Raw genomic sequence first — 13,881 nt, 5'->3', positions numbered from 1 at the left:
ACCTTTCTTTCATCTTGCTCACTATTTGTCACTTTACATGAGCTTGAGGATTTTTTGGAGTTATGTTCAAGTATCTCAGGGTCTTGATCATGATGAGTGAAGGTAAGATGGAGTGTTAGATTGACAGAAGGATTGGGACCGTCATGGCAAAGAAAGATTTGAGCCTCAAGGTGAAGCCCTTGATTTTCCATTTGATTTACACGCCTATCCTCACCCCATGGTCATGAGCTTCAGGTAATGACCGAAAGAACAAAGTCATGGATACAAATGGAGGATTGGAGGTTCCTCCATTGGGTATCTGGGCTTACACTTGGGGACAGTGACAGATGTTTGAATATCATGGAGGGACTGGGAGTAGAGCTGCTGCTCCTTCATGTCAAAAGGAGCTAGCTGAAGTGGTTTGAGCATCAGGTGAAGATTCCCCCAGGTCATCTCTGTAGGCAGGTCTTCCAGATATGTCCAACTAGGAGTAAGCCCTGGGGAATACCATGGTTCACTCATAGGGATGGATTATATTTATCATCTTGCTTGGGAATGCCTTGGATTCTCCCAAGAATAGTTAGAGGACTTGATTGAGGATAGGGATGTGTGGTTTGAGCTGTATGGTCTGCTGCCACTGTGACCTGGACTGGGATAAACATCTGAAAATGATTGAGTTCTGTTCTAATGCTTAGGGCAGGTCACTCTGTGGCACAGGAGTTGGACTACCAACATACAGACTAGGGTTTGATTCCAGGTTTGAACTTCATATGACCTGCCTGGGTTCTTGGGCAAGACATCGACATTGTCCAAGTCCAGGTGACAAGAGGTCAGGTTTGGGAGCCTCGTGTTGCTGCATCCACTATGTCACAGAACCACCTTGGGCCATGAATGGCAACCACCAAGGCACAAAACCAGTTCATGCCCACTTCTGAGAAATAACCATCTATCTGCCGCAGCCAAACGTGGCCATGCCCTTGGTCTTCTCAAGCCACTGTAGTCATCAAAATTGAGGCCTCTGCATGCTGATTTATGGCCAAAGAACTGAGCCACATGGCCAAAATATTGTAGCTGTCCACCCAACTGTAAATGGTCTTCGTCTTAACAGGGGAAGTACCATGTGATGGATTGGATCTCACCTGCTTGGATCTCACCTGCTTCACACTGTGGTCTCTGGGGACACAGGCTGGCCCGATCCTGAGCTGAGCAGGACTTTCTCCCTCTGTTCTAATGTGCTTCCATTTATCAGTAGCTTTGTTAGTTAGTTTTGATGAAAAAATGCAAGCATTTTATTGCAAAAGAGTGTTGAGATTTTGAGAATGCAAAAGTAATGCAAAGTAGTACATGGACTTCAATGAAACTGGTTTTAGGGAGAGACATTCTTGAGTCAAGGAAGAGACAATTACATTTTGAGAGAACCCCAGTGTAAGTGTCCAGTGTCCTCTGGTTAAAATGTCACTAATGAGGTTTTACCTGGGCATTGCTTGCAGTTTCCAAGACAACTGAAGGTCATTTCCACTGAGGTAAAGGTCATTTCATTGAATAATTGCCAGGAGAAAATTAAATATAGTGTTGCTGATTCACAGTTAGGAAGGTTCATGTGTCTAGTGACTTGGGCGTGTTTGGCCTATGAGGTTGAAAGTGATCTGGGAACAGATTTTATAATTTCAAAGTCTTTGGACAGGGGTGTGTGGTGATGCTGATATGTTTGCAGGGTAGCAACGGTCCATGATTTTAGGGTCCTGATGATACTGGTCTGAGAGTATGGTTGAGAGACCTGGATCATATCAGTGAGCTAAGATGAAGACTGGATGTCTCTAGTGCCAGACCCCTTTGTAACATCCTTGGCTGGCACTGTAAAAACTTAGCGGTAAATGTTGAATACCTCAAGAAGAGCTGGATGGGGACTATTAAATAGATGGGGAGGGAGTGTCAGCCACAACGCCATTTTTCTGAACATGATGTGCCTCATTGCTGAGGAACACAGGGACTGGACCTGGCTGTATAAGAAGTAAGTCTTATATAGACCCTGAGGCCCATGGGACACCGGTCCAATGCAGGTTACGTCCCCAGCCAGGGCTAGTGCTCAGTTACAGCTGGGTAGACTGAGACAACGCAGATTGTCTTTTCCAAGGATATGGACAGGTACCATGAGCAGGATTCAAACCCAGGTCTACATATTGGCAGTCCAGCTCCATATCCAGTCCACCAACTGCTCTGACTGACTGACGGACTGTGTAGTCAGGGGTTAAAGTGCAGTTTGGCAGGTGGGGGAACCCTAAAATCCAGTGTAGTGGTGCAGCATGGAAAAATGATACACCTCAGTATAACCCCCATACTGGTTCATACTGTGAGCACCTGTGGACTTGTTTTCTTTGTACACAGGCTGTGTGATCAGTTGACCTACAATTAATAAAGAAAAATCCACAATAAAATTACACCAAAATTACATTAAAGTACTATCTGATTTGCAGTTGTTTTGTCTATGTAGTCAATCATGCCGCAAATACTATTGACCGTAGAAGCCAATCATAGTATTACATTTTAACCATAGTATTATAGTATTGTCACCCCTTTGAGTTTGGTCTGCTTGAGGTTTCTTCCTCAAATCATCAGAGGGAGTTTTTCCTTACCGCTGTTGCATGTGTGCTTGCTCTAAGGGTTGGTAAGGTTAGACTATATGGTGCTATATACGAGGTCTATTAGAAAAGTATCCGACCTCATTATTTTTTTCAAAAACTATATGGATTTGAATCACGTGCGATTACATCAGACAAGCTTGAACCCTCGTGGGCATGCGAGAGTTTTTTCACACCTGTTGTTTGCGCCATTCGCCTGTGGGCAGGCTTTGAGTGAGGAGTGGTCCACCCCCCCGTCTATTTTTTCATTGTTTAGGAGTGGCTCAGAGACTGCCGCTTTACTTGATCAAAATTTTTTCAGAAACTGTAAGGCACATCCGAGTGGACACCATTCGAGAAATTCAGCTGGTTTTCTGTGAAAATTTTAAGGGCTGATGAGAGAGCCGGAGGGCGCGCCGCACTCCGAGCCGCCGTTGTCAGCCTGTTTCAAGCTGAAAACTTCTAAATTTAAGCTTCTGTTGACCCAGGACGTCGTGAGAGAACAGAGAGGTTTCAGAAGAGGTCGGGATCAGCTGTTTATCCGGACATTCCACTGTTAAAGGAAATTTGGTAACGAAAGACGTGCGAACGGATTTGCGCGTTGGCAGGCAGCCGCTCATGGCCCGGCGCCACAGACAAACATCTCCGTGTTGATAACCATTCGTAAAATTCAGGCGGCTTTCGATGGTTTTCAGTCGAGTGAGTATCCGAGAAACTGTTTAACAGCTGGGCATGTTCAAACTTGTCCCGTAACGCTTCCAATGGAGGTGTTTCTCTGTGGCGTCGGGCCATGAGCGGCTGCCTGCCGACGAGCGAATCCTTCTGCACGTCTTTCATTAAAAAATCTCCTTTAACAGTGGAATGTCCGGATAAACTGCTGATCCCGACCTCTTCTGAAACTTCTCTGTTCTCTCACGACGTCCTGGGTCAACACAGGCTTAAATTTGGAAGTTTTCAGCTCGAAACAGGCTGACGACGGCGGCTCGGAGCGCTGCGCGCCCTCCGGCTCCGTGGGTTGTCCTTAAAGCGACAGTAACCCTCCATAATCTCTCATCAGCCCTTAAAATTTTCACCGAAAACCAGCTGAATTTCTCAATTGGTGTCCACTCAGATGTGCCTTACAGTTTCTGGAAAAATTTTGATCAAGCAAAGCGGCAGTCTCAGAGCCATTCCTGAACAATGAAAAAATAGATGGGAGGGGTGGACCACTCCTCACTCAAAGCCTGCCCACAGGCAAATGACGCAACCGACAGGCGTGAAAAACTCATGCATGCCCACGAGGGTTCAAGCTTGTCTGATGTAATCGCACGTGATTCAAATCCATATAGTTTTTGAAAAAAATAAAAAGGTTGGTTTCTTTTCTAATAGACCAAGTAAATAAAATAAATTAAAATTGAATTGAAAAAGTGTAAACAAACAAACAAACAAAAAAAGCAAAAAACAAACTGGACGCTACACCATCGTCCCCCGCAGACAGATGCTGGTGTCGCAGACCGAATGGTCCTCCCTAAAAATCGGTCTGCCCTGCCTTCACTGCACATGCACCATTAGCCGCGGTTCACGGATTATCACCTCGTTTCTGCTTCAAACTGCACTCCAGTCATCATCTATCTCAGCGACAGATATCTGAAGTTTTTGTACAACAATCATTTCCATATAAATTCAGCATTATTTCATCAGAAAAAGACAGATGAAGTGATCAGAGCGCAGTGGCTACACAAGCTGCTAGCTGATGCGTTCACTGCACGTCGGTCATTTCAAAGCCTCATGGAGTTTTGCCGAGTTTCTGCTTAAAACTTTGTTTCTATTTAAAACTGACTTTAGAATGATTTAAGAGGTTTTCCCTTTATCATCTGATGGTTAATAATCCCATTAATCCATCTGATCGTTTTGGGTGAAGAGACTCTGTCTCAGATGTGCTGCTGTGGTTCGAAATGACGCATGCGTAGTGAAGGCAGCCGGACCGATTTTTAGGGGTGGACCGTTTGGTCTGTGACACCGGGAGGAGGAGGATTATAGTATTGTGCTACAAATTTTGACCAGCAGATGTCAGGATGAAGGTGAGCGTCTGTGCTGTACCTAATGGACCAGCCACAAGAAGAAGACATTATGTGTTTATGACATAGCATAAAGCCCTAAATTATAAGTTCCAACTCGTAAAAAATAATCAAAATGTGTGGATGGTTGTTTTTTTCTTCGCTCAGAAATTCAGAAAGGTGCCAGAAAGCCACTCTGGGCTACTTTAACCCCTGTGTATAGTGAGATAATGATAGATGGTGACTTGGGAAGGTGGTTGGTGGGGAGGTGATGGTCTTGAAGAGCGGCAGGCTGCTTGTCATCACAGGATCCTCGGTTTGATTCATTGCGAAACAGGAAAAGGTCCTTAATCCACAAGTTGCTTCCGGTGTGCAGTGTTGTGCCTTGTCCTGACACTGGTGTGAGCGCATGAATGGACGGAAAAGCGCGATAGAAATGCGATCTGTTTACTTTCAGGATATGGGGCACGGGCACGGGTGCGGGCGCGGTGATACCTCCATGCACCCAAATCCTATCTGATTCACACTGTGTGGTCTCATATGACTGTTAGTCATACAAGTCTGTGACTGAATGTCCTGGGAACACAAAAATAAAAAGCAAGCATATTACAACAACAACGTACCAAACTTCATACGACTCTGAAGACACCGTGATGCGTGACTGAGTGGAAGTAAAGAAGACCGGATGATGATGGCGGGCGCTACGGGGGCATAGCACCGAAGGATTCCGGGACAGGGGCATTAAGTTGGGGGGCGGTTTTATTCTCAGGCTGGCACAAGCAACGGTCTCACTTCACGGTTAAAGAGAATGGGCGCCGAAGAAGGGTGGTGGGAGGGCGCGGGCTCCGAAATTGATTTCATGCCGGAGTCAGACACAACCCCGAGGAAGGAATAATAATTGTGCACGTCTGCGTATCTGAGTGTGTGAAGACAAGTGAAAGCATGAGAGAGTCCAGAGTGAATTCTGAGAGACAGACAATGGCAGAAGGAGAGAGCGACCACCAAAAAAAAAGAAAAGAGAGAGAGAGAGAGAGAGAGAGAGAGAGAGAGAGAAGGGCCATCCAGCTACAAAGACACCAGATCTGCATGAGAAAGAAGCCTGTTGCTGTTGACATTGTTAGCAAAGGGTGACCACAAAATGTGGGTGTTTGTTGTTTACCAATTCTTTTAGTTCCACAGATTCCCAAACTACACATTCTTTGATGTTTTTTTTTTTTCGCCCCAAAAAACAATACATTAATTATATTCACTGATTGCACCTTTAACACTACGCAGCTTCAGTAATCCAGACTTACTGGTGCAAGATTATTTTTCTTTTCATTTCCATTTCATGAGATTAACACAAACAGTCAAGTGGTCAAAGTTTATCTGAACTGAATTCTGAATTAAAATAACTGAAAATCAGATGTGATTTGTGATGTAAAGAGAAAACAAAGATACAAATCTAATGTGCCTTGAAGCTTTTATTCCATATTACTTAAAAACAAACAAACAAACAAACAAACAAACAAACATAAAAAACAAGCATCACTTTTGAACATATTTGCTCCAGTTACATTTTGATTTTAATCTATAATAAAAAGGCCCATTGGGCAGAAAACAGCAAACACAAGAGCAAGCTGAGATTTCTGACACCCACCAAGGGTTGACAAGGACTCAGAATAACAGATATGTCATTCACATTGTGACCCGGACTTTACCTGGATCTGGATCCCACAACACAATGCAATAATTTCAAACTGATCCAGAATGGCCCAACTGATCAAGATGCTGCAATCTGATGTTTAATTCACAAGGTGACACAAAATAGTGTCTTCCTGATGTTGTATCTGTGTGACATAATACTTAAAAGTCTACAAAGTGAAATTCTGAAAATTTTAAAATTCTAAATAAACGCAGATGATTTTATTTCGTCCTTGGCGGATGTAACAATGATTTTACTGAATTGCACTGTTTGATGCATTGTAAATAAAATAAAAACCGTGAAAATATAGCTATCTTAAGAATAAAAGTATAAATAAAGACAGCTTTACAAACTAGGAATAGATGCAAATAACAGAGCGCCGCAAACCACTTAATGGTTCGTCAGTTAATATCCTCTGGGCAGAAACATGTTTTGTGTCCTTAGTACTTCTGTTGTGTTGTGAAGCTGTGCTACACATCTGGGTTCTTGGATGCGTTGGATGAATTTGCAACACACTTATTATCAAATCAAATGGTTGTAGGTGCTGCAGTATATATGTGTTTGCAGGCAAACACAGAGAATACAGGCAGCGTTTTTGACCTTCAGTTCCACCTTTTAAGGTCACCTAAGATTAAAGGTCATCATCCCCACCCACCCAATAGTGTCACTGATGGTACTGGAATGGTAAAGATCTGTGAGGACCAATGTGGCATGCAGAGTGCTAAAAAAGCACTAATGTCAACACACCTCCAGTAAGCCATTTGTATTTCAGTCAATACTATACAAATAATGAATGTTTATGAGTTCAATGGTACAAATATTTCATGAGGTGAAAGCTTTGCCTCATTGAATGGTATGTTCCAGCTTTCACCAAATTAAATATTTGTTCCATTGAAAGAATGTAAAAACATTCATTATTTGTGTTATATAACGGCTAAAACAGATCCTTGTCATTTGATATTATATTAATTTATAAACACCCAATAGTGTCACTGATGGTTCTGGAATGGTAAAGATCTGTGAGGACCAATGTGGCATGCAGAGTGCTAAAAAAGCACTAATGTCAACACACCTCCAGTAAGCCATTTGTATTTCAGTCAATACTATACAAATAATGAATGTTTATGAGTTCAATGGTACGAGTACAAGCGGCCGAGATGAGTTTCCTCTGCAGGGTGGCTGGGCGCTCCCTTAGAGATAGGGTGAGGAGCTCGGTCACTCGGGAGGAGCTCGGAGTCAAGCCGCTGCTCCTCCACGTCGAAAGGAGTCAGTTGAGGTGGCTCAGGCATCTTTTCCGGATGCCCCCTGGACGCCTCGCTGGACGCCTCGCTGGAGAGGTGTTCCGGGCACGTCCCACTGGGAGGAGGCCCCGGGGAAGACCCAGGACACACTGGAGGGACTACATCTCTCGGCTGGCCTGGGAACGCCTTGGGGTTCCCCCGGAGGAGCTGGAGGAGGTGTGTGTGGATCGGGAGGTCTGGGCGGCTTTGCTTGAGCTGCTGCCCCCACGACAAGACTCTGGATAAAGTGGAAGAAAATGGATGGATGGATGGATGGATGGATGGTACGAATATTTCATGAGGTGAAAGCTGGAATGTATTCGTTCCATGAAAAAAATGTAAAAACACTCATTATTTGTTTAATATAAAGGCTAAAACAGATCCTTGTCATGTGATATATTAATTTGTGAACAACAGAAAAGGAACTTACATTTTGATGTGTCACTGCTGCTTTGACATCAACGATTCAACATGAACTTTGAATAGGAGCCAAAAATTGTTCTCAGTCAACTTGGAAAAACAAATAGTTCAAAACTAATAGTGACGATGTAGTCTGTAATACTTCCAAAAAAAAAAAAACCCAAACAAACTTTGTGTACTTCCTCAGTCCAACAAAAAATTTCGTCAGAAATTTGTCCAGGTTTTCATCCTAACAGCTCTTTATGCCTCCAGACAGCTTATGGCGTAGTGGATTTGTTTGTGTGTGTTTTAGAAGAATTAGCTCGTTCAAATCGTCGTCTGTCAGCACAACAAACTCTGCCATGTTTAGCTAAATGCCGCCCCCACTAGTGTGTTTGTGGGTGGGGTTCACAGCATGCGATGGTACAAAATGCATAGAACCAAATTTGCACGGTAAATGGAATGAATAATCCATGTCACATGACATACAAAGCACCAATCAAATGACAAGGATCCACTCAGCCATTATATAAAGCAACTTATTCTTACACCTTTTGACAAAATGCATCACTGTGCATTGCTCTCTGTGTGTCTGAGTTTAAACATCTGCAGCAGGCATGCACTGATCTGTGCGCACTGTAAAATAGGAGACCTTGAGGAAGGGGCTGGAAAAGCGGCGGTTCTTGCTGTTTAACAGTCATTTAAAATTCAGATTTGTTTCGTCATTGTATGTACACTCAGGGTCCACATCTTTAAAGTATTTTCACGTGCTGTAACCGTACATACCTCTGAAGGGAGCTCACTGGTCTGGCATCATTCATACTCATTACATCTATCATGAAATCAGCAGCCCTCCTCAGTTCTATCCTCTTTTCTTTCTTTCGCTGTACTTGAGCCGATCTCTCCCTCAATCTCTTCTTCCTTCCTTCCTTCCTTCCTTCCTTCCTTCCTTCCTTCCTTCCTTCCTTCCTTCCTTCCTTCCTTCCTTCCTTCCTTCCTTCCTTCCTTCCTTCCTTCCTTCCTTCCTTCCTTCAGTCTCTCTCTGTCTCTCTTTCTCTCCTATGTCCTTTCCTCCTTTCTTGGCATCGGCAGCAGCATCTCTTTTAAGGCACATGTCAAGGGAACTGTCTGCCACTTTCAAAGGCTTTTGTGTTCAGCTTTTCTTTCCCTTAATTTGGTTTCCCCAAAACACTTTCCCATAGCATGGCCGTCTCGCTTGCTTCTCTCCCATCTACCCCTCTTCTTTCATTTCTCCCCCCTTCTCTCTTCCTGCAGCCTTAAACAAGATTTTATTTATGGTTACGGAGCTGAAAATAGAGTGAAAATACATTTGATAAGGCTTGGACATATTGATTTTTAATCATGATTCTTTCAATATGTAACTAGAGTTTTAACAAGGTTTGCAATGAACTCCAACTACAGCACAAATGCAAGTGCCTAATTCCACGTATGGTGGTGTGATCTGTGTGGAATCAATGGATAACACAAGGAGCATCTGGACTTGTGATGGTCCTGGATGTAGAATAACAGCCATCAGAATCCCTGTGCGGTAAAGGTGTTGAACCTGTAGACGCTTTCAGTTATCTCTGTAGTGACAATCGTATCTGGGTCTTTGGCATTAACGATTAAGACACATCTGGGAAGAGCTCCATGATATCTTTGCAGGAAATGAAGGGCCGAGTCCTTAGCGTCCTGCTGCTTGTGAGACTTGTACACTAACCAGTGACCAAAGGCAAGGACTAGATGTCTTTGATCTCTTTGGTACTAGGTCTCTTCAGAGGTTCCTTGGGTATCACTGGAATGACTTTGTGTTTAATGAGTTATCCCTTGGGGAGACATAGATAACATATTTTTCTGGGGATGATCCAGCATGCAAACAATATAAAACCAACATAAAATATAAGACTTATCTGGTGAGCTTGCAGTAGCAGAAGTGACCAAACCAGCCATTTTCCCCAAGTGTTATTGAACATTGAAAGACAAAGGTGGATGTTCAGGCTTTAGTGATACATTGATTATGACTACAACCAGTGGGCAAATAATCAATATAGAAACTCAACAATATGACCAGAAAACATGTGATTTAAAGGTTTGGGAAACTGGGATTTGACTTTATGTAGATGTCGGCTGGAGCATTCCCCTTCATACCAGTGTATTTAATTTTCTGTAGTTTATGGGGGAAAAAAGAGTTTTCACAAGGATAAGGCCTAACCTTACCCACTCCCCAGAGAATGCACATAAGCAACAGTGGTAACACCCCATTTACACTGGGTCCATGACTGATGTGCGATCGAAAAATGGCCTCTGCTCGCCCCCACTCACACTGACTCTCACTGCGGTTGCAGGCTGGTCTCAATGGGGTATCCATGGTCGGAAAAAAGCACTTTCTCTGTTGCCACCACAATCCATTGGTCTCCAACAGGTGTGTGAGTGTGTTGAAGTTGTGTGACCAGTTAAGACATTTGCTAGTCTTTTTTGTGGTGTTTCTGTGTATTATGTTGATATGGTACATGTGGATTTATATGTGGGACTATACATGTGCTGATGGATGGGAGTAAATAAGTTCTCACTACTTCTTCTCACTACTTTTGAATATCCATTGATTATGGTTTTCTTTATACATTATATTATTATTATTGTTATTCATTTTTGTTCCTTGATATTTGAAATAATCATTTCATTCAAACAGTTAAGAGATACATGGGTCTCATTATCAGTTTTGATAAACTCTCACAAGTCTCAACTCACTCTCAACTTGATCCTATGGGTCGTAATGGACTCTCAATTGACTCTGCATGGGGTTGCATCATGATCATATTTGTCACTCGCACAATTCAGCCGCAAAGTAGGCTTGGTGTAAATGCAAATAACGGATCAAGCCAAGACTTGTGAGAGTTGACAAAATTCCATGATCTTGTAGGTCTTATATACAGTAGTTTCAGAATAATAGTAGTGCTATGTGACTAAAAAGATTAATCCAGGTTTTGAGTATATTTCTTATTGTTACATGGGAAACAAGGTACCAGTAGATTCAGTAGATTCTCACAAATCCAACAAGATCAAGCATTCATGATATGCACACTCTTAAGGCTATGAAATTGGGCTACTAGTAAAAAAAAAAGTAGAAAAGGGGGTGTTCACAATAATAGTAGTGTGGCATTCAGTCAGTGAGTTCGTCAATTTTGTGGAACAAACAGGTGTGAATCAGGTGTCCCCTATTTAAGGATGAAGCCAGCACCTGTTGAACATGCTTTTCTCTTTGAAAGCCTGAGGAAAATGCGACGTTCAAGACATTATTCAGAAGAATGGCGTAGTTTGATTAAAGAGTTGATTGGAGAGGGGAAAACTTATACGCAGGTGCAAAAAATTATAGGCTGTTCATCTACAATGATCTCCATTGCTTTAAAATGGACAAAAAAACAGAGACGAGTGGAAGAAAATGGAAAACAAGCATCAAAATGGATAGAAGAATAACCAGAATGGCAAAGGCTCACCCATTGATCAGCTCCAGGATGATCAAAGACAGTCTGGAGTTACCTGTAAGTGCTGTGACAATTAGAAGACGCCTGTGTGAAGCTAATTTATTTGCAAGAATCCCCGCAAAGTCCCTCTGTTAAATAAAAGACATGTGCAGAAGAGGTTACAATTTGCCAAAGAACACATCAACTGGCCTAAAGAGAAATGGAGGAATATTTTGTGGACTGATGAGAGTAAAATTGTTCTTTTTGGGTCCAAGGGCTGCAGACATTTTGTGAGAGGACCCCCAAACTCTGAATTCAAGCCACAGTTCACAGTGAAGACAGTGAAGCATGGTGGTGCAAGCATCATGATATGGGCATGTTTCTCCTACTATGGTGTTGGGCCTATATATCACATACCAGGTATCATGGATCAGTTTGGATATGTCAGAATACTTGAAGAGGTCATGTTGTCTTATGCTGAAGAGGACATGCCCTTGAAATGGGTGTTTCAACAAGACAGTGACCCCAAGCACACTAGTAAATGAGCAAAATCTTGGTTCCAAACCAACAAAATTAATGCCTTGCAGATGTGAAGAAATCATGAAAAAATGTGGTTATACAACTAAATACTTGTTTAGTGATTCACAGGATTGCTAAAAAAAAGCAGTTTGAACATAATAGTTTTGAGTTTGTAGCGTCAACAGCAGACGCGACTATTATTGTGAACACCCCCTTTTCTACTTTTTTTTTTTACTAATAGCCCAATTTCATAGCCTTAAGAGTGTGCATATCATGAATGCTTGGTCTTGTTGGATTTGTGAGAATCTACTGAATCTACTGGTACCTTGTTTCCCATGTAACAATAAGAAATATACTCAAAACCTGGATTCATCTTTTTAGGCACATAGCACTACTATTATTCTGAACACTACTGTAGGTCTCAATCCAGTGTACAGGGCATAACAAAAAATGCCCTAGAGTGTTTTTTGATTGTAGGAGGAAACCTCAAGCAGACCAGACTCACAGGGGTGACTATCTGCAAATAAACAAACAAAAACAAAGAACTGTCAAACATGCAAAGGCAGATATGATGGAACCAGGCATCCAGGTAATTTTCAAGTCCATGGTTTCATAATAATAATAATAATAATAATCATAAGCATAATAATAATAATAGTGAGAATAAGTGCTTTCAACTTCTCTCTTTTTACTTGGGGTCACCACAGTGGATCCAATATGGATCTGCATGTTGTTTGGTGTTGTTTTGTCCTTATACAAATACTTGTGGCGGCACGAATCATAGCAATATGCAAAATAAAACTTTTGAACTACAAAATCAGTTCTTTGGAGATTTTCAGATTGGAAATATGACTGCTTTAATGAAATAGATCATAATTGGGGTATTGACATGGCAACATAACCAAACTATTACTCTGTTACTGGAATGTTGGAAACTTGTTTGTTTTATCAGATAAACTTTACAAAAACATAAGAATGACATATGAAAGCAGAAACATGGAAGGAGAAATAATGCATGGAAAGAAGCGTGGCACGCTCCTGGTGGGTGTATGTGACAGCATCTGTTCCTTGCGTACGCGCAGGTGTTGTGGTGTCCTCACCTCGGGCAGACACACGTGCGTTTAATCCACAAAGTCCTTCCTTCTGTCGCCATGTATTTTCCTCAGATCTCTCTTTTTGGTCTCTTCATCCATCAGTCCTGTCTTTGCTCCTGCTGCTCCTTCTCTGACAGCAAACCTTCTTTCACAATACACATTTCCTTTTTTATTTCTCTCAAATCACCCGCACAACATCTTCTCCACATTATTTCATCCGTTCGCCGAAATCCTCTTGTTCATCTTTGAAATCTTCCTGCAGGAACATCTCAGTGGTGTCACTGTGCATATTACTTATGGGTCACGTCTCACCGCCGTGCCAAGGAAACACCCCGCTGATCCAGAGATGCACCACAATATTTGTATAAAGGTGTGTCTATAATGCTGTGACACTTGATGTCACGCGGTTCCCCCTGAAATCAAGACTCTGGTTCATTGGCTGGAAAAACAGAAGTGATTGTAACTCCCTGCACAACTTATATATTACATTTGCACCAACAGCCAACAGTCTGTCAGAAGCGGCTCTTTAGCCACATAAGGTCCGTTTCTACTGCCAGAACTCGACCCGCTTCCCAGATGCTGTGAATGTTTACAGGAACGGCTCCGTAATCGGTCTTCTCGGCTGTTGCATCTCCATTGTGATGAAGACCCACCAGACTCATCCAGCTACATATTCAGTGATGTTGTAATCTTGCAATATTCTCAGCAGCAACATAGATTTCCTCATTACTCCTCGAGGTCTCACATCTTCACTGGAGCTCTTCTGTAGAGAAGAAAGCCAATGATGACTGTATTTTCTCGTTGGTCCATC

Source organism: Thalassophryne amazonica, chromosome 18, assembly GCF_902500255.1.
Source record: "Thalassophryne amazonica chromosome 18, fThaAma1.1, whole genome shotgun sequence".
Classification (NCBI taxonomy): domain Eukaryota; kingdom Metazoa; phylum Chordata; class Actinopteri; order Batrachoidiformes; family Batrachoididae; genus Thalassophryne; species Thalassophryne amazonica.
The sequence above is the reverse complement of the archived record's forward strand: the minus strand, read 5'-3'. Positions refer to the sequence as shown.